This window comes from Carcharodon carcharias, chromosome 12 (assembly GCF_017639515.1).
Source record: "Carcharodon carcharias isolate sCarCar2 chromosome 12, sCarCar2.pri, whole genome shotgun sequence".
NCBI classification, from domain to species: Eukaryota; Metazoa; Chordata; class Chondrichthyes; order Lamniformes; family Lamnidae; genus Carcharodon; species Carcharodon carcharias.
This window is the reverse complement of record NC_054478.1, coordinates 66,446,633-66,465,962: the sequence shown is the minus strand read 5'-3', so window position 1 is coordinate 66,465,962 and position 19,330 is coordinate 66,446,633. Positions and strand designations below refer to the sequence as shown.

At 41.6% G+C, this 19,330-nt stretch overlaps 1 protein-coding gene across 5 annotated transcripts in view; it reads left to right on the top strand.

The window, feature by feature from the left end:
* Positions 1 to 4,054: 4,054 nt before the first annotated feature.
* Positions 4,055 to 19,330, top strand: part of tanc1a (tetratricopeptide repeat, ankyrin repeat and coiled-coil containing 1a) — a 240,089-nt gene continuing 224,813 nt past the window's right edge. For 2 of the 5 annotated variants that reach the window (XM_041201801.1, XM_041201799.1), the window contains exon 1: positions 7,290 to 7,461. The gene's annotated coding sequence lies outside the window, so the exon portion shown is untranslated. Of the gene's footprint in view, positions 4,159 to 7,289; positions 7,462 to 15,080; positions 15,098 to 19,330 lie in introns of those variants that run through there. The other 3 variants (XM_041201802.1, XM_041201800.1, XM_041201803.1) reach the window with 3 other exon arrangements.

Here is a 19,330-nt window from a genome sequence, read left to right as displayed (position 1 = left end):
AATTACTAGAGTCTCTGGTTAAGGATGGAGTGACTGAATACTTTAAATTTTCAGATATTCAGAGAGAGTGAGCATGAATTATTTTCTTTGGAGAGGTGACTAAATGAGGAAATGTATTTGGGTATTTTTTAAATAAACTTTTTGAAAGCCTTAATTAGTGACTTTTAGCAAAATTGGAAACTGATTGACTTGTTGGCAAGTAATTAGCCAAGTTGAACAGACAAAAGGGACAGTGGGCATACAAGTTATTTGCTAGGATGTGACCAGTGGTGTTCCACAAGGATTTGTGTTGGAACCTCATTAATGATTTGGATGATGGGATAGAAAGCCACATGGAATAGATTTTGAACAGATCTGGCAACTCAAGACTGGGCATCCATGACATGCTGTGGGCCATCAGCACCAGCAGAATTGCACTCAAACCACAATCTGCAGCCTTAGAACCCAATATAGCCCCCACTCTACCATTACCACTAAGCCAGCGGATCAACCAATGAAGAGTGCAGGAGGGCATGCCAGGAGCAGCACCAAGCATACTTAAAAATGAGGTGTCAACCTGGTGAAGCCATAACACAGGACTACTTGCGTGTCAAACAACATAAGCAGCAAGTGATAGACAGAGCTAAGCGATTCCACAATCAACGATCAGATCTAAGCTCTGCAGTCCTACCACATCTAGTCATGAATGGTGGTGGGCAATTAAACAACTCGCTCCACAAATGTCCCCACCCTCAATGATGGAGGAGCCCTGCAAATCAGTACAAAAGATAAGGCTGAAGCATTCGCAACAATCTTCAGCCAGAGTGGCTGAGTGGATGATCCAGCTCGGTCTCCTCCAGAGGTCCCCAGCATCACAAATGCCAGTCTTCAGCCAATTCAATTCACTCCACATGATAGCAAGAACGTAAGAAATAGGAGCAGGATAGGTCATTTAGCCCTCCATTCCTGCCCCACCATTCAATAAGATCATGGCTGATCTGCCTGAGGCCTCAACTCCTCTTTTATTGCAGCCCCTCATAGTCCTCAACTCCCCAATATTTCAAAAATCTATCTACCTCCTCTTTAAACACACTCAGTGGTCTAACCGCCACAACTCTCGTGTACAGAATTCCAGGCATTCATTACGCTTTGAGAGAAGAAATTCCTTCACATCTCAGTCTTAAATGTGTGTCCCCTTATTTTGTAACTATGTGCCCTAGTTTGAGATTCCCCCACTATTGGAGACATCATCTCAATATCTACCCTGTCAACCCCTCTCAGAATCTTGTACATTTCAATAAGATCACCCCTCATTCTTCTAAACTCTAATGAATAAAGGCCTAATCTGTTTAGCTGTTCTTGATAAATCAACCCCTTCATCCCAGGAATCAGGCTAGTGAATCTCTTTTGAACTACCTGCAATGCCAATATATCCTTTCTTAAATATGGGGACCAAAACTGTACACATTACTCCAGGTGCTACCTCACCAACACCCTGTACAATTGTGACAAGACTTCCCTACTTTTAAACTCCAACCCCCTAACAATACAGGCCAGATCCCTCTGTAGTGCACGCTTTGGAGTCTCTCTCCAATCGAAATAATAGCCTGCCTTTTGATTTGTCCTACCAAAGTACATTACCTCACACTTTCCTACATTAAACTCCATCTGCCAAATTTTTGCCTACTCACTCAACCTATCTATAATCCCCATGCGGATTCCTTATGTCCACATCACAACATGCCCTCTCACCTATTTTTGTATCATCAGCAAATTTGGATACATTCTGCCCCCTCCTCCAAGTCATTAATACAGATAGTAAATAATTGAGGCCCTAGGACTGATCCTTGTGGCACTCCACTAGCTGCTACTTTCCAACATGAAAAACACCCATTAATCCTGACTCTGTCTTCTGTGTGTTAATCAATCCTCGATCCATGCTAATACATTTCCCCCAATACAGTGAGCTCCTATCTTGTGCAATCAATTTTTATATGGCAGCTTATTGAAAGCCTTTCAGAAATCCAAATACACTACATTTACCGGTTCCCCTTTATCAACTCTGCTTGTTATATCCTCAAAGAACTCTAGCAAATTTGTCAAACATGATTGCCCTTTCGCAAAACTATGTTGACTCTGATTGCATTAAGCTTTTCTAAATGTCCTGCAATTTCTTCTTTAATAATGGACTCTAGCATTTTCCCAATGACAGATGTTAGGCTTACTGGCCTATAGTTTCCTGCTTTTTGTCTCTCTCACTTCTTGAACAGAGGCATCACATTAGTAGTTTTCTAATCTGCTGGGACCCTCCCTGAATCCAGTGAGTTCTGGAATATTTCGACCAATGCCTCCACTATCTCTGCAGCCACTATCTGATGCAGGCTATCAGGTCCTAGTGACCTGTCTGCCTTTAGTGCCATTAGTTTGTCAAATACTTTGTCCATCATGATAGAGACTGTTACAAGATCTTTCCTCCCATTAGCTCCTTGCTTATCTGATATCTTTGGAATGTTTATAGTGTCCTTCACCGTGAAGACCAATGCAAAATATTGATTTAAATTATCTGCCATTTCCCTGTTCCCTGTTATTAATTCTCCAGTCACATCCTCCAAGGGTCCCATGCTCACTTTACCCACTCTTTTTATATATCCGTAAAAGCTTTTACTGTTTATTTTTATATTTCTTGCCAATTTACTTTCATAATCAATTTTCTCCCTCTTTATTAGCTTTTTAGTCTTCACAGCTGGTTCCCAAAAAACTCCCAATGTTCCAGCCTACCAATAGTTTTTGGCGTTTTGTATGCCTTAGTTTTTGATTTGATACCCTCCTTGACCACCTTCATTAACCACCAATGGTTCAACCTTCTCAGTGAGTCTTTTGTTTTGACTGGGATAAATTTTTGCTGAGCGTTATGAAATATCTGCTTAAATATCTGCCACAGCTCATCTATTGACCTTCCCCTTAGTCTATTTTCCCAGCCCACTTTATTCAATTCTTTCTTCATACCTCCATAATTGCCCTTATTTAAGCTGAGGACACTGGTTTGAGACCCCCTGAGTTGCTCGCCCTCAAACTGAATTTGAAATTCTATCATGTTGTGATCGCTACCCTCTAGAGGATCCTTAACTACGTTATCTCTTATTCATCCCACCTCATTACACATTCCTAGATCTAAACTAGCCTGTTCCCAGGTAGGTTCTGCAACATATTGCTCTAAGAAACAATCCCTGGTGCACACTACAAATTCATCTTCCATGTTACCCCTGCCAATTTGATTTATCCAGTCAATATGCAGATTAAAATCACCCATGACAATTGTAGCACCCTTCTTACATGCCTCAATTATTTCCTGATTTATACTTTGTCCTACGGTGGGGCAACTCTTCAGGGGCCTGTGTACGCCTCTCACCCGTGATTCCTTCCCCTTGCTATTCCTTATTTCCACCAAAAATGATTCTACATCATGATCTATTGCACCTATATCACCACTCACCACTGCACTGATACCTTCCTTTATTAACATAGCTACCCCACCTTCAGTTCCTTTTTGCCTATTTTTCCAGAATGTCAAATACCCTTGAATATTGAGTTCCCAGTCTTGGTCACCCTGCAACCACAACTCTTAAACTAGTTTATATTTCACCTCTCTTCTATTTTTACTTAGTTCTGTTGAAGGGTCATTCGGTCTCGAAACGTTAACTGTGCTGCTCTCCGCAGATGCTGCCAGACCTGCTGAGTTTTTCCAGATATTTTTGTTTTTGTTTTGGATTTCCAGCATCCGCAGTTTTTTTGCTTTTATCCGCTCGACTACTTGCCACTTCATTAATGAGATTTGTGTAGGGGTTAAAAGATACTTTGTAAACCCACTAATAGGTGGAGCAGTTCCTGTTAATTCATCTCCAACCTCAGCACATTCCTATTCTATTTAATGTACAGTGGGTTCATTTCTAAATGGGCGAGGCTTAAATATGATTGACGTTCTGTTGGTCAATTATTCACTGGAGAAGGTCTGTGCGTGTGGAAATAAGCCAATGGACATGGGGAGGAGGCGGGAGTTCCTTCTAATGACCTCATTGGTGCTGGTGGTTGTGGGGGGGCGCGAGAGAGAGTGAGCGCAGGCTGGTCGCTGTGAATGCGACGGACGGCGGCTGGAACAGAGGAAAGTTTCACCGAGAGTCGGTAAGTTTGAAAGTTCGGCCAAGGACGCGACCGCCATGGTTGTTCGCGAGCCTCTTGCTGGCTTTCCGCGTGGACGGCTGGGAAGGTTTTTTTTTATCGGCTGCGTGAACTTTCTCCGAGGCTGTAATGAACTTAGATGATTAAATGTTGGCGAGCTCAAACCGCCGCTGGGCCGAATCGAGCCGAGATCCCGTTATGGCAGCGGCACCGATTTATCTGCGGGAAAGTTGAGCGGCGGAACGAGTTGGAGGGAGCCCGGGCTTGTCAGGTTGCCGTGCTGTTTTTTTTTCTGGGCGGCGAGGTGGTCGGGTTGGGGGGGTGGGCGGAGGAGAGTTCGGGTTCCCATGTCACAGGCTGGGGAAGGCAGGGTGCGGACTGCCTGAGAACTGGAAATGCGAGGACTTGTTTCTGACCCGACCCGACGGGAACGCCCTGACCGCGAAAAGAACAAGCTTCTTTGATGTGGATGTCGGCGGACGGGTGTGAAGTAGACGATCCCAATCGCTCCAGCAGCTGTATGTTTTGGGAGCATTTTCTTTCTCCTGGAGTTCTTTTTCACCACTTTTTTAGCATTGAGTTAAAATTAAGGCTTTTGCTAATTTCGCGGCACTTTCAATTGGGAGGTGAGCAGTTTTTTTTTAATATGGCACTTTAAAATTGATGTAGCAATTAGGAAAGTGAACAGGCACAGCTTGAAAATAACAACAAGTAATGCCGTTCAGGTCATAGAATTCTAGATTGGTTACAGTACCGAATGAGGCCATTCGGTCCGTTGTGTCCCTGCCGGCTGTCTGCAAGACCAAATCGTTTAGTTCCACCCCTCCCAGTCCCTTCTTGGTAGCCCTACAATTTTTTTGTCTTAAGGTAATTATCCGGTTTCCTTTAGAAAGCCACGATTGAACAGCCTCCAGGACGCACTGAAGCAGTGCATTCCAGAACACACTGCATAAAAAAGGTTTTCCCTCAGGTTCTGTTAAAAGTCCAGTAACTTTAAATCAGTGCCCTCTGGTTCTTGACCCTTCTGCCAAAGGGAACAGTTTCATTCTATCTACTCTGTTTAGGCCCCTCACAATCTTGAACACCTCTATCAAATCGCTTTTCAAGCTTCTCTAAGGAGAGCAGACTCAACCTATCAATGTAACCGAAGCCCCTCATCCCTGCAGCCATTCTTGTAAATCTTTTCTGTACCCTCTGTTAAGCCTTCTTGTCCTTTCTAAACTGCAGTGAGTAGAATTGGATATAGTACTGCAGTTGAAGTCAAACTAGCGTTTTATAAAAATTCATCATAACTTCTGTTTTTATTTTATAGCTCCATTTATAAAACCCAGTATCCCATATACCTTTTTAATCACTTCCTCATCCTGGCCTCTCACCGTCAATGATTTGTGCAATTGAACCCAAGGTGTCTCTGTTCCTGCATCCCCTTTAGAATTGCACTCTTTATTTTGTTGCCTCCCTTTGTTCTTCCTCCCAAAATGTATCACTTTGCACTTATCTGTACTAAATTTAATCTCCCACTTGTCTGCCCATTCCATCAGCTTGCCTATGCCCTCTTGAAGTTTATCTCTATCTTTCTCAGTTCACAATACTTGCATGCTTTGTCATCTGCAAATTTTGAAATTGTGCCCTGCACATCCAAGTCTAGGTTATTAATAAATATCAAAAAAGCAGTGGTCCAAGTACTGGTCCCTAGGGAACACCACTAAATAACCTTCCTCCAGTCCAAAAAAAATAGTTCACCACTACTCTCACCACTACTCTCTCTGTCCTGCCACTTGGCCAACTTTGTGTTCATGCTGCCACTGCCTTTTATTCCATGAGCTTCAACTTTGCTGGCAAGGCTATTATGTGGCATTTGACATACACCACATCAGTGGTGTTACTGTCATCAATCTGCTGTGTTACTTTATCAAGCAAGTTGGCTGAACACTATTTGTCTTTAACAAATCCCTGCTGGCTTTTCTTAATTGATTCATACTTGTCTAAGTGACTGTTAATTTTGTATCAAATTATTGTTTTAATAGTTTTCCCACCACTCAGATTAAACTGACTGGGCTGTAGTTGCTAGCTTTATCCTTACATCCCTTTTTTGAATGATTGTGTAACATTTGCAGTTCTCCAGACCTCTGATACCAAACCTGTATCTAATGAGGCTTGGAAGATTATGATCAGTGCCTCTTTTTCCTCCCTTACTTCCCACATTATGCTCAGTTGCATCCCATCTGGTCCTGGTGACTTATCAATGTGTACAGCCAGTCTTTCTACTACATCCTCTTTATTAATTTTTAGCCCATCCAGTGTCTCAGTTACCTCCTTTCACTGACTTCAAAAGCACCTTCTTCCTTGGTAGACAGATGCAAAGTACTCATTTAGTACCTTAGCCATGATCTCTTCCTCTGTGTGTAGATCCCCTGTTTGGTCCCTAATTCGTTCCACCACTCCTTTTACTCCGCTTTTATTATGCATGTACTATAGAAGACTTTTGGAATCCCTTTTATGTTAGCTACCAGTCTCCCCATATACTCTCTTTGCCCCTCTTTTTCACTTCCTCTCTGAACTTTCCATATTTATCATGAAATAGTTCTGAATTAGAAGTAACTATTGTGTGTACTATTCATCCTTTCAAAAATACTTAGTATGTGGATGGGTGTTACCAAATGTACTTTTTCTATCAAAGGCTAAAATTGAATAACTCTTTAATCACAAATATATAATTTTATACTGTGAAATATATTTCACTATTTTAAACATATAATGAAGGTACAGCGCAGGAATGTGCAGGACCTGAAAAGACCTTTTGTAGTTATGTTTGCTAGCTCTAAAGTCTAAAAATTACTGTTGCCTCCTTTTTCTTGCACCCAAAGCCCATCGGGTTCCTTGTTCTCTAACTGTGGTGCACTATCCCTGCTTTGTGTCTCTGCTGCCTTTGACATGGCCAGCAATGACATTCTCTTTCCATCCCTTCCCTGCATTCTCCAGCTCTGTGGGCGGTCTTTATTTGGTTCTCCAGCTCTGTGGGCGGTCTTTATTTGGTTCCTCTCTTAATTATGTAATTGTAGCCACAGCATTTCTAATAGCATCGCTGGTTATGGCCTCTCCATCCACCCTACATTGTTACCTCTGGAACACAGGAATGCATCCCTGCACCACTGAAGTAAATGCAGCCCTTTGGTGATGGTATTTATAATCATGGAATCATCTTCCACTTGTATGCCAATGATGCCCAGCTGTAGCTCCCCACTTCTCTCAATTTTCTCCACTGCCTCTGCCTGGTTGGACAGTCTGCTTGATATCCAGTCTCGGGTGAGTCTTTATTTTCTCCAGTTAAATGTTGGCTGTTGTCTTTTGCCCCTACAAAAACAATACCTTTGCCATGAGCTTCTCCGGATGAGGTAGGTTGTTTATAACCTCTGTCCTGTTTGACTTGACGTTCAGCTTTTGACCCCAATCACACCAAGTCACATACCATTCTGACTTGTAAATAGATCGCTGCTGTTCTTTATTGCGACTGAATCATATCCTGTAATTTCCTACTCTTTCTGGGAACACTATGTTGTAAAGACCTCAGTGCTTTAAAGAGAAGACCTTTTTTTGTGGGAACAAGGGATGGGCAAGTAAAATTCAGCCTTGATAGTGCTGTACACATTGAAAACCAACAAAAAGTGTCTGTTGAATGTCCCAGCCTATTTACAGTTGAAACCTTCAGACCTTCTGTTACTTTCAGTCTTGGTTGTACCAATGTTGTCTTGGCTGGCCTTTTATCTGCCACCCTCCATAAGTTCATCCAAAACTCAGCTGACCAAATTCCACTTGCCCATCACTCGGCTGTCACATAGTTCATAACATTTCAAATTTAAAATTCTCATCCTTTTTAAACCTCCAGCTTTGCTTTTCTCTGTCTTGTATGCCCCTGAATTCACAATTTTCAGTAGCGCCTTCAACCAAGCAGTCACATTTTATGGAATTCTCTTCCTCAAAACAAATGAATTAAACACAACTCCATCTTGTTCCCTGTTATTTGTAGCCCCTTACCCACAAATTAGTAGAATGAGCAAAACGATTTATTCATTATAAACAATGAGAGACTTGCTTTTCTATGATACCTTACCATGTGTCAGAAATATCCCATTGTGCTTCATAATGAGCACTTTGAAATGGGTGGAATTTTTTATAGGTAAGAGCAGCAGCCTATACCTCCCTCAATAGTACTGTATTGAAGTGACAGCCTAGAATATATGCTCAGAGAAGAGCAGGGAAGTTCTCTTGGTGTCCTAACATTGCTAACTCAGATCACTTATCAATTATGTGCACTAATTGTTATATTTGTACAGTGCTGTACAACAGTAATACACTTCAAAAGTCAGCATTTGTTGTCCTTCCATATTTGCCCTTGAATTGAGTGACTTGCTAGGCCATTCCAGCAGGCAGTTGAGAGTCAGTCACATTGCCGTGGGCCTGGAGTTACATAGAGCCAGACCAGGTAAGGATGACCAATTTCCTTGCCTAAAGGTCATTAGTGAACCAGATGGTTTTTTTTTACGATAATCAATGATAGTTTCATGGTCACCATTACTGATACTAGCTTTTCAATTCCAGATTTATGAATTGAATTTAAATTCCAACATGGAAACCCATGTCTCCAAACCATTAGTCTGGGGCTCTGGATTACTGGTCAAATGACATTATTACACCATTGTCACCCACTTTATTCACTGTGAAGGACATTAGTTAAATCTCAGTAGACATTTTAAAAATGGAATTTGATTTATTTATTCAATGTAAATCAGTAGCCCTGATAATCAACACCCAGCTAATATGAAAGAATTCTCTGGCTAAGTAAGCAATGCCATGGTGATCTATTAGTCGAATATTAAAACATGCTAGACGTAATTACTTTTGTAATCCATTCCTATTATACTATTTGCATAATGTTTGTCAGGTTTGAATTGTTCTATTCAGTTTTCCCAATTCATTCTTCCAATGGTGGCTCTGCTGTGATTCACTTAAAATGCGATTTCCTAATCGGTCGTGTTGTGATTTACGAAATAAAAATCCTCACATGTAGTTGCTACCTTTTCATTCCCAAGGCTACTTCCCCTATCCCCAAGCCTTTCACTGGATGTTGAAAACTATATCGCTGGAAACTATGTATGCTGTTCACTACTTTTGAAACTGGTGTGTTACTTGGTGACAAGCTTATAATTGGTTGCTAACAATGGGCAAAAGTGTGGCTTTTGATACTATTGATATGGAGGGAGGAGCCAGGACCAGAAGTGGGGTCTGGAGGTTGGGAGAGCACCAATTTATTTGGGTTCCCAACAAGTGGAAAGTCATTGGTGGGAAAACCTTTTCTTGAGAAACTTTCCCCCTCCCCATTTTCTCCAACTGTCAGACTTATTTTTTGGATGCCCATGACCTTCCACATGTGTGATCCCAAAGAATATCCCTATCTCCACACCCCTACATATTGCTTTCATACCTGAGTAGTGCTGTATCCTAAGCTTACTTTCCCATCACTTCCATGCCCAGTGTCAATGGCCCAGCTCTGCGATGCCTTAAACTCTGCCTGTCTGCCAAAACACTTTTTCTATCCAACCATTCCATGCCCTGACATTACCTTCTCACATGTGATCCTTTCCCAGTGATGAACAGTCCTTCCAAAGCTTCAACATTCCATAGCTGCACCCCTGCGGTTTGAAACTCTTATCCCACTCTCTGCATATAGCCCCTAATCTGAACCCCAGGATCGCCCTCCCAAAACAACCAACCCAAATAATTCCCCGACTCTGCAAAGCTGCTATACAGGTCTGAAAACCTGTCTTTTACTCGCTTAGAATCATATAAAGTTTATGGCACAGATGGAGGCCACTTGGCCCATCGTACCTGTGTCAGAAATGGAGCATTTGCTGAAAATTAAAGGGTAAGATAAAATGAACTGCAAGTATGTAGTTAAGCTAATTTTTAAATAATCAAGGTTACTGATTTATAGTTTCCTCTCGAGTATGCATATCATCATAGAACTTGAGCCTCAAAAGTATCACTGACATTTCAATTACTCCAATAAAGTAAATTGGCTTATTAATCGCTATAATATATATGTACGATATACCACAAAACAGTGTAAACTCAGACTCTTAATGTGTTACACCAGAAGAGTCATATAGTTATATACGTCTAGAGTATAATGTTGACTCTAAGTTTAACACTCTCCTGGGCTACGCTGTTCCCATGGTATTTGTTCCATTGCTCTTGTAATCTATCATGCTTAGCCTCTGATTCAGCTCCTATCTACCCATACATTCTCTTTTCTTCTCACACTGCCCCCCATCAATATCCTGCATCTGTGACAAAAGCCCTAAGATAGCAAAGAAAAGTATACACTTGAACTTGAACGTGTTTGCCAGTAATGGCCAAGAAGGTACCTTTTTTTTATTTTTACAACCCACTTACTTAGTAGCTATGTCTTGTCGTAGATTGGGGTGTATAAGTTAACCTGGCATAAAAGATTCCCCCATTTATTTGATGTCAAAAATATATTTAGGCCTATATACAGTGTATAAATCACCCCATCTTTTCTGCTAAGAATTGCTATACCTACATTAGGAGTTGGACTTGATTTTTCATTATCTCACTTTAAGCCAGGGCATGAGGTCAAGCAGGTAAATACAGGCTGTGTTGCCAAAGAGATGAGCAGGAGTTTAAGACGTCCCCACACAGAGCAGACTGCATATGGCAGACGAGGAACAGAAATGGGTTCACTTTTTCTTCAAATCATTTTTCAACTCATCAAATAACTGCTGCAGTGAGGGAACTTGGTATTAATGAAAAGTTGGTGCAAGAATGGAAGAAGGAATCTGCCCTAAAGAAGATACCCAAGACCAAATGTGCCATGAGAACAGGGACCAGCCACTGGCATCATTTTGAAAACCATGTATTGGAAAAGGCTCTCTGAAATCGTTGGAATGGTTACACCGTTCTCAGAAATGCCTTGTGTATGCGCACTAAAGTGGGCCAAATCAAATTGAGACCAGCAAAGCTAGTTGGTGCAGCTGTTCCATGGAACACAAATGCCTCGTGTAGTGGCAGAAGACCAAGATTGCTCAAACTACCAAAAGATCTTGATGCCAAATTTCCAGTTTCTAATGATTCATCGGACAGCGGCAAAAACATGAGTACCCATTATATTACATTGACGACATAGATGAAGCACCTATGAATTTCAATATGCCTAGAAACCAGAATCACGAAGCGGAAAGTGAAAACCACAGGACAAGGGAACACAAGATTCACAGTAATATTAGCCTGCATGGCTGACGGAACAAAATTAAAGCCTGTGGTAATTTTCAAATATAAAACCATGCCGAAAATTAAGTTCCCTGCAGGATATTTTGTGCACATCCATGACAACGGTCCTGAATTAAAGCTTTCCATTGCCCTGTTCTCTTATGCTACACACCTATGTACGTGGAGCCTTAGCTCCTGGTTCCAACATTTAAAAATACAGTTATCAAATCTGTGTTAGATAACAAATATATTCATCAAGGCCACTGATTCACAATTCTCACAAAACATTGACAAATCATAATTTTGAATCTGAAAGTAATTGATATTTGAATGAAAAATGCGATTTTACTTGATGTTGCTGTTTTTCAGATGAGATATTAAACTGAGGCCTCGTTTGTCCTCTCAGGTGGACATAACAGATCCCATGGCACTATTTCAAAGAAGCAGTTATCCTTGGTGTCCTGACCAATATTTATCACTCAATCAACCACAGACACATTATATTGTCATTATCACATCTGTGTGAATTGGAGCTTGCTGTATGCAAATAGGCTGCCACGTTTCCCACATTGGAACAGTGGCAACACTTCAAAAATACTTAATTGACTGTAAAGTGCTTTGAGACATAAAAGGACTATGAAAGGTGCTATATAAATGCAAATCTTTTTTGATCATTGTAAATCAGTGCCGCTGGTAATGCATAACATTCTCTCTGCAAGCTATTTTGTCATAGCTTGGCACTGGAGCATGGCAATGATGCTTAAGCACTAATGTGATTTGAAAGCTTTATACTGCATTGGATAAAATTGTAGAATGCTAAAAACAATCATAGACGAACTGTACCTCCTAAAATTACAGGTTCTAAATTGACCACTGGCATTTAAATGTTACACCTTTAAAGTGTTAGGGGCAAATGTTAAACTCAATATATTAAGGTATAATGGTGCAAAACATGCGCACACTCTAAATGTTTAAATTATTATTGCTGTGTTTCCCCCCCCCCCCCATATGCCTTTCTTATACCCTCAACATATACATTACGGTATGCACCTTATACGCCTGAGGTTTGTTGAAATGGGACTTTTGGTTTTTGTTGACTCCCTTTTGAATCTCTTTTGCTCTTTTTACATTATTCTTAAAAGCCTTTTAACTCTGCAGCTGCCAAGATTGCTGTGAGGCCCACTTCTGTACCTTTGACTACCTACTTGCTTGGATCCTGCTGCTGACTGAGCTATTTAGTGGATGCAATGGTTTGATTTCATTAATTTTTTCAGGTCTTTTATCCATTTATCCTTTGTCATGCTTAGTAGAATCTGTCACCTTTCCTCCCCACGCTGCCATCTTCACCACACATTTGGAGTCATAGTCATTTATGGCATAAGAGGAGGCCATTTGGGCCATCAAGTCCATGCCAGTTCCCCAAGGAGCAATCCAGTCAGTCCCATTTCCCTACTTGATCCCCATAGCCCATAGAGTCATGTTTTTAGATACTCTCTCTACTTCCCACCACCACCACCCCCAAAACCCCTTGCTGGAAGATGTTTGCTTCTGCTGTGATGGTGCCTAAACTTGTTTGTAACTGGGATTCCACCTGGATTCTCATGGTGCAATAGTACTGAAGACTTGTGCTCCAGAACTTGCTGCACCCTTAGCCAAGCTGTTCCAGTACAGCTAACACTGGCATTTACCTGGCTATGTGGAAAATTGCCCAGGTATGTCCTGTACACAAAAAGCAGGACAAATCCAACCCGGCTAATTACTGCCCATCAGTCTACTCTCCATCATCAGTAAAGTAATGGAAGGGGTCATCAACAGTGCTATCAAGCGGCACTTGCTTAGCAATGACCTGCTCACTGATGCCCAGTTTGGGTTCTGCCAGGGTCACTCAGCTCCTGACATCATTACAGCCTTGTTTCAAACATGGACAAAAGAGATGAACTCCTGAAATGAGATGAGAGTGACTGCCCTTGACATCAAGGCGGCGTTTGACCGAGTGCGGCATCAAGGAGCCCTAGCAAAACTGGAGTCAGTGGGAATCGGGGAAAACTCTCCTGGTTGGAGTCATACCTAGCACAAAGGAAGATGGTTGTGGTTGTTGGAGGTCAGTCATCTCAGCTCCAGGACATCACTGCAGGAGTTCCTCAGGGTGGTGTCCTCAGCCCAACCATCTTCAGCTGCTTCATCAATGACCTTCATTCCATCCATCATAAGGTCAGAAGTGGGGATGTTCGCTGATTGCACAATGTTCAGCACCTTTCACAACTTGTCAGATACAGAAGCAGTCCATGTCCAAATGCAGCAAAACCTGGACAATGTCCAGGCTTGGAGTGACAAGTCACATTTGTGCCACATAAGTGTCGGGCAATGGGAATGGCATCAACTACCCATTACTCAAATTTTAAAGACAAGTAATTTTACCATCCCCCATCCCCTCAAGATGCTTCTGAGCAGATTTTAAATGTCAGTTATGTTATTACCCACTGTAAAAGTCTAAAACTGTAATTAATTATTGTATAGTTTTAAAATTGCAATATTGGAAAATCATAACTGACATTTAAAATAAAGACTTAATAAATGTATGAACAAAATATAATACACCTGATGGCATATTGCTTCTCAAAAAAATGATATGCATTATTGAACTCTCCACCTAACTACCCACCCCACCACCTGTGAACACCAAACCCCTCTGCACTCAAATTCCTGTTTCCCCCACCTTGTCTATGTCCTACCCAACTGCATTACTATGTCACACAATTCCTCCAGTTTCACCCCTCAAATATAGTTTCTAGGCGTAATGCTTCTTCCTTAAACAGCATCCCACAAAACGTACATCCACACTCTCCTCTTCCTTTAGCTTAACCTCTGAACAATTTCTTTCAATTCCATTTACTTCATCCAGATACAAAGCATTGCTGTAAGAAATGTACAGAGGTTTCAGCAATGCTTCTTTTTCTGCAGAATTTGGGCAAATTTCCCCATCCTAAAATCAAGCACACACCCCTAACCTTTTCCTTCACAACACTGAAAACATTACTGCTATTTCTGTCCTTGCTCTGAATTATAGAATTTCAATGCTTATGCCTCCTTCTCACCCATTACTCATCGTCATATTGTCCATCTCTGACTGTTCCCTTCACATACTTCTTTCTCTCCCTCCTTCACAGGCAATAAGCTTGCAATAGGTATCCATCACAAGCCCAAGACTCATGCAAATACCTCATTTTTTTCTTTCCATCATTTTACCTTTATTCCTTGTATGGAAGTTTGCTATGCTTTTCACCCATCTTAATTATTTGCACTTTCTTCTAATGACTTTTCATCACCACACAAGATTTTCATGCAAATAGATTCCTGCTTTAAGCAGCAGTTTTCAAGTCATCCATTAACTTTCACTGTACTTAGTGTTTCCCATCCTACAAGCTCACTGGCACCTTTTTTATTCATTCACAGAATGTGGGCTTCACTGGTTGGGCCAGCATTTACTGCCCATCCCTAGCTGCCCTTGAGAAGGTGGTGGTGAGCTGTCTTCTTGAACCGCTGCAATCCTTGTGGTGTAGGTACACCCACAGTGCTGTTAGGAAGGGAGTTCAAGGATTCTGACCCAGCGACAGTGAAGGAACGGCGATATAAAAAAATATATCAAGTCAGGATGGTGAGTGACTTGGAGGGGAACATCCAGGTGATGATGTTCCCATCTATCTGCTGCCCTTGTCCTTCTAGGTGGTAGTGGTTGTGGGTTTGGAAGGTGCTGTCAAAGGAGCCTTGGTGAATTCCTGCAGTGCATCTTGTAGATGGTACACACTGCTGTTACTATGTGTTGATGATGGAGGTAGTGAATGTTTGTAGATGTGGCGCCAATCAAGCAGGCTGCTTTGTCCTGCTCCTGGTGATGGTTGGATTCTCTCTTGTTGGAGATGGCCATTGCCTGACACTTGTGTGGCGTGAATGTTACTTGCCACTTGTCAGCCCAAGCCTGGATATTGTCCAGTATCTGAGGAGTTGCAAATGGCGCTGAGCGTCGTACAGTCATCAGCAAATATTCCTACTTCTGACCTTATGATGGAAAGAAGGTCATTGATGAAGCATCTGAAGATGGTTGGGCCGAGGAAACTACCCTGAGGAACTCCTGCAGTGATATCCTGGAGCTGAGATGACTGACCTCCAATAACCACAACCATCTTCCTTTGTGCTGGGTATGAATCCAATCAGCAGAGAGTTTTCCCCCTGACTCCCATTGACTCCAGTTTTGCTAGGGCTCCTTGATGCCACACTCAGTCAAATGCTGCCTTGATGTCAAAAACAGTCATTCTCACCTCACTTTGGGAGTTTGGCTCTTTTGTCCATGTTTGAACCCAGGCTGTAATGAGGTCAGGAGCTGAGTTTCCCTGGTGGAACCCAAATTGGGTGTCAGTGAGAAGGCTATTGCTAAGCAAATGCTGCTTGATAGCACTGTGTATGACCCCTTCCATTACTTTGATGTTGGCAAGTAGACTGATGGGTTGGTAATTGGCCTGGTTGGATTTGTCCTGCTTTTTGTACACAAAAAGCAGGCCAAAAATGAGATAACACAGCTCTACAATAATATCGATGTATTTCAAAATGAAATCTGCCCTGACAGTTTTGCCAGATGTCATTTAATGTGTGACACCTAAATTGCACTGGTTATCCTTGAAAAAGCTGAAGTTGCATCACAATTTGAATATTTAGCAGAATAGTTTTGCAAATAATCCTCTGCCATAGGATCTCTGCAGATACAGTGAAATCACAATGAGTCAAAGTCAGATGACACGAAATTCCAGTTATGTCAAAGTTGTCAACCATTTCTGCTGGCAGAGTAGCAAATCCCATAGAACGATGCCTTTGATAAGCCAGCATTCCTCACTGGTGACTCCTGATTATTTGAACTTGTCTAAGTTTGTCATATGACCGTGCTAACCAATCAGAGCAGAGTTAAACCATATAAGAATGCAAAATCACGCAGTGCTGGGCAAGCCATCATTTGACATCGAGACCCTTTTGTGAAAGGACATGCAAAGCCAGAGAGTTTGGTTGAATCTGTGAGAAAGTTAAAAGTGCTGTCGATCGTAGAAAAGGTGAAGTTGATAGAGCAATTGGACATCACGGTGGAATGGGAGATTCCACCATCGAGTTTGTCCACCATTATGAAATGCAAGCTGAACATCTTGGAACAACTTGACAGCAGGCATTCTCTCCAGCAAGGAAAAGGATGAGAACAGATGCCTTTCCGACGCTGAAGGAGCTCTGCTAATGTAGTTCAAGGTAGCCCGAGCAGAAAACATTCCCATTTCCAGTCCAATCCTGCAGGAAAGGGGAGCCACCCTGGCAAAGAAGCTGGGCCAGACATGGACTCCACCTACAGCGACAGATGGCTGCACTGATTCGGAACACGACATTGTCTTCCGTGTGGTATGCAGTGAGGGTGCAGCAGTTACAGCAGCAATGAAATGATTGGCTCCAAAATGATTTTGCCAATGCCTTGACAGATGATGTAATCATAGATGCAGTACATTCTTCAATCAAGAAGCCTGAGGAGGCTGTTAACCCTGAAGAGTCTGTATGGCCACCTGTTTCCTTAGCTGATGCTGCAAAGGCTGTGGAGATGCTCTGGGATTTCACACTGTAGGATGAAAACACCAAAAGCATGTTTGACTGCATTGACGACATGGTGGACTGTATCATGCACATTCAAAGACAGCACGCTATGCAGGAAAATATTATGGAGCTTTTCCAGAGCTAACTCCCAACATTTTTCAATGCAAAGCTCCGGGGCTTTAATAAGTTGAAGCCCTTGTAAGGTGTGAACAAATTGAATAAAGACTTACTCATGCTTGCTGCTTTACTGTGTTTTCACTTGGCATTTGAATCTGTTGTTTTAGACAAACCACATTTGTAGGCATTTTAGGTTACAGAGAATTTGTGGGCAGATTCTCTGGGATTCAACTCATTGGGATTTTACTGTATTTGGAAGCACCAGCCCAATCTGTCACCTTTCTTACAACTGCTGTAGTAAATTTAGGCCAGCTGCATGAAATGGGATTTTCAATTCGAAGGCAAGATTTTAGCCTAGGGCAGGTCTGCCAGGTTAGAGGATTTAAGTGCTGAGTCCTTGGAGGAGTGAAATGGAGCCTTGCTGGCAACGGCAGGAGACTACAGCCCTGCACAGCATGGAGTGCAGGAGAGTGTGTGAGGGGGAGGTGCGCAGCATGGCTGCAGGCAGTAAGAAGTAGAGGTGAAGTGACCAACGCACTGTTGACCAGAGCCTGAGAGAGCAGCTTAGCAAGTGGCAGACAATTGCCAGTGTGTAATGATGTCACCGTGGCAGGTGCAAACTAGCATTGTTACACCGATGTTAGTGATGAGAGAAACTGCACATACACCGGCAGGCGCAGTGTGAGCCGAATGCGCGTTCACAACTCTGTGCATGCACGGACACCTGGCCGATCAGCGTCAGGTGTTAGCGTTTTGAAAACCCAAATATATTTCCATCTTGAATTATTCCCCTTTTGAAATCTGTGCTGGTTACTCTTGTTATATTTCTGGTTTTTAAATATTTTCCTATTACATTTGAATAAAGATTTCATTATCTTTCCTATTACACAGATGTTAAGGTAACTGGTCTATAGTTCCCTGGACTTATTCTGTCATCCTTTTAAATATAGGAACCCCATTAACAGTCTTCTGGCACCATTCCCTTTTCTAGTAATTTTTTATGCATATGTAATTGTGTCTCTGGTATCACTTTGCTAACTTTTAATATGCATAGATACAATCCATCAAGACCAGGAGTTTTCTTCTCGAAGTTTGATAAGTTTATCAACTATTTCCCCCCCCGCCACTTTCTAACTGAAATGTCTTTGTTTCACTTTTATTCTTTTCAAATATCATGCCCACTTTAGTGTCCCCAATAAATATAATTCAATACTTTGTCATTTCACTGTCATTATCTGAGTTTATCTTATGCATTCATTAGTGGCCTGATTTATGTCTGAAGAATACTATTTCTTTTTACATTGCTTGATAATGTAATTTTATAGTTTATCTTTGCTTTCCTAAGTTTTTTTTGACATCGTTCCCAACTTCCTGTTCCCAATTGTCATCCTATCTTTTGTTGTCTAAGTACTCAGTCAGTGTAAAGATATGTGGAAATACACTAAAATCACCGTTACCTACCTCTGTAACATTATCCGATGACTCCTTTGCCTCAACTCATTTGCTGAAACTCTCATTCATGCCTTCATTACCACTAGACTTGATTATTCCAATGCATTGCTGGCTCGATTCCCTTGTTTTACCCTCTAAACTTGAAGTAATCTGGAACTCCCCTAAATTGGACCAAATCTCACTCATCTATCACCCCTTTACTTGCTGAATTAAGCAGTGCCTCGATTTTAATGTTCTTATCCTATTCAAATCTCCATTGGCCTTGCCCCTTCCTATCTCTGCACCAACAAACACACAAAAGGGTTACAGTACAGAGGTATACATCATGAAAATTCAAGTATTCCAATCACATGCCTAGTGTCTATTACTCTTTATTTACTAATCAAGAATGCAATTAGCCACATCTGGATTCCCAGTTAGCCACAATGTTTTGGACACCATTGGTATGTATAATGATTTAGTTTTCCATAATATATATTTCATACATAAATGAAAATTCTTATATAACGTACAGTGGGGCAACTGACCTATGAAAACAATATGGAATTTCAATATTCAATATTGAAATATTCAATATTTCAACATTCATAATTAGCTATTATATTTTCCTGTAATGCCAGTAGATGGAACTCTTAACAGAATTTCCACTGATGGCAGTGGGAATTCTGTTGAGAGTTTCACCTATGACACTCTGTTGTGTATT